Source organism: Megachile rotundata, unplaced genomic scaffold, assembly GCF_050947335.1.
Source record: "Megachile rotundata isolate GNS110a unplaced genomic scaffold, iyMegRotu1 scaffold0097, whole genome shotgun sequence".
Classification (NCBI taxonomy): Eukaryota; Metazoa; Arthropoda; class Insecta; order Hymenoptera; family Megachilidae; genus Megachile; species Megachile rotundata.
This window is the reverse complement of record NW_027473394.1, coordinates 297,830-301,052: the sequence shown is the minus strand read 5'-3', so window position 1 is coordinate 301,052 and position 3,223 is coordinate 297,830.

The following is a 3,223-nucleotide window of genomic DNA, read 5'->3' as shown; positions in this document are numbered from 1 at the left end:
GTGATTGTATGATTGTGCTTGTATAATTAAGGTTGTATGATTGTTTTTGTATGATTGTGATTGAATGATTGTGATTGTATGATTGTGACTGTATTATTGTGATTGTATGATTGTGATTCCTTGATTTCGATTGTATGACTGTGATTGTATGATTGTGATTGTATGATTGAAATCGTATGATTGTGATTGTATGATTGTGATTGTATGATTGTGATTGTATGACTGTGATTGTATGATTGTGATTGTATGATTGTGATTTTATGATTGTGATTGTATGATTGTGATTGTATGATTGTGATTTTGTGGTTGTGATTGTATGATTGTGATTGTATGATTGTGATTGTATGATTGTGATAGTATGATTGTGATTGTATGACTGTGATTGTATGATTGTGATTCTATGATTGTGATTGTATGATTGTTTTTGTACGATTGTGATTGTATGATTGCGATTGTAAGATTGTGATTGTATGATTGTGATTGTATGATTGAGATCGTATGATTGTGATTGTATGATTGTGATTGTATGATTGTGATCGTATGATTGTGATTGTATGATTGTGATAGTATGATTGTGATTGTATGACTGTGATTGTAAGATTGTGATTGTATGATTGTGATTTTATGATTGTGATTGTCTGATTGTGATTGTATGATTGTGATTGTGTGATTGTGATTGTATGATTGTGATTGTATGATTGTGATTGTATGATTGTGATTGTATGATTGTGATTGTATGATTGTGATTGTATGATTGCGATTGTATGATTGTGATCGTATGATTGTGATTCTTTGACTTCGATTATATGACTGTGATTGTATGATTGTGATTATGTGATTGTGATTGTATGATTGTGATTGTATGATTGTGCTTGTATAATTAAGGTTGTATGATTGTTTTTGTATGATTGTGATTGAATGATTGTGATTGTATGATTGTGACTGTATTATTGTGATTGTATGATTGTGATTCCTTGATTTCGATTGTATGACTGTGATTGTATGATTGTGATTGTATGATTGAAATCGTATGATTGTGATTGTATGATTGTGATTGTATGATTGTGATTGTATGACTGTGATTGTATGATTGTGATTGTATGATTGTGATTTTATGATTGTGATTGTATGATTGTGATTGTATGATTGTGATTTTGTGGTTGTGATTGTATGATTGTGATTGTATGATTGTGATTGTATGATTGTGATAGTATGATTGTGATTGTATGACTGTGATTGTATGATTGTGATTCTATGATTGTGATTGTATGATTGTTTTTGTACGATTGTGATTGTATGATTGCGATTGTAAGATTGTGATTGTATGATTGTGATTGTATGATTGAGATCGTATGATTGTGATTGTATGATTGTGATTGTATGATTGTGATCGTATGATTGTGATTGTATGATTGTGATAGTATGATTGTGATTGTATGACTGTGATTGTAAGATTGTGATTGTATGATTGTGATTTTATGATTGTGATTGTCTGATTGTGATTGTATGATTGTGATTGTGTGATTGTGATTGTATGATTGTGATTGTATGATTGTGATTGTATGATTGTGATTGTATGATTGTGATTGTATGATTGTGATTGTATGATTGCGATTGTATGATTGTGATCGTATGATTGTGATTCTTTGACTTCGATTATATGACTGTGATTGTATGATTGTGATTATGTGATTGTGATTGTATGATTGTGATTGTATGATTGTGATTGTATGATTGTGATTTTATGATTGTGATCGTATGATTGTGATTGTATGATTGTGATCGTATGATTGTGATCGCATGATTGTGATTGTATGATTGTGATTGTATGATAGTAATTGCATGATTGTGATCGTATGATTGTGATTATATGATTGTGATTGTATGGTTGTGCTTGTATAATTAAGGTTGTATGATTGTTTTTGTATGATTGTGATTGTATGATTGTGACTGTATTATTGTGATTGTATGATTGTGATTGTATGATTGTGATTGTATGATTGTGATTGTATGATTGTGATTGTATGATTGAGATCGTATGATTGTGATTGTATGATTGTGATTGTATGATTGTGATTGTATGATTGTGATTATATGATCGAGATCGTATACTTGTGATTGTGTGATAGTAATTGTATGATTGTGATCGTATGATTGTGATCGTATGATTGTGATCGTATGATTGTGATCGTATGATTGTGATCGTATGATTGTGGTTGTATGATTGTGATTGTGTGATAGTGATTGTGTGATTGTGATTGTATGATTGTGATTGTATGATTGTGGTTGTATGATTGTAATTGTATGACTGTGATTGTATGATTGTGATTGTATGATTGTGATTGTATTATTCTGATTGTTTGATTGTGATTGTATGATTGTGATTGTATGATTGTGATTGCATGATTGTGATCGTATGATTGTGGTTGTATAACTAAGGTTGTATGAATGTTTTTGTACGATTGTGATTGTATGATTGTGATTGTAAGATTGTGATTGTATGATTGTGATTGTATGATTGTGCTTGTATAATTAAGGTTGTATGATTGTTTTTGTATGATTGTGATTGTATAATTGTGATTGTATGATTGTGATTGTATGATTCTGATTGTTTGATTGTGATTGTATGATTGTGATTGTATGATTGTGATTGTATGATTGTGATCGTATGATTGTGGTTGTATAATTAAGGTTGTATGATTGTTTTTGTATGATTGTGATTGTATGATTGTGACTGTATTATTGTGATTGTATGATTGTGATTCCTTGATTTCGATTGTATGACTCTGATTGTATAATTGTGATTGTATGATTGTGCTTGGACAATTAAGGTTGTATGATTGTTTTTGTATGATTGTGATTGTATGATGGTGATTGTATGATTGTGACTGTATTATTGTGATTGTATGATTGTGATTCCTTGATTTCGATTGTATGACTGTGATTGTATGATTGTGATTTTGTGATTGTGATTGTATGATTGTGATTGTATGATTGTGATTGTATGATTCTGATTGTTTGATTGTGATTGTATGATTGTGATTGTATGATTGTGATTGTATGATTGTGATCGTATGATTGTGGTTGTATAATTAAGGTTGTATGATTGTTTTTGTATGATTGTGATTGTATGATTGTGATTGTATGATTGTGATTGTATGATTGTGATTGTATGATTGTGATTGTATGATTGAGATCGTATGATTGTGATTGTGTGATAGTA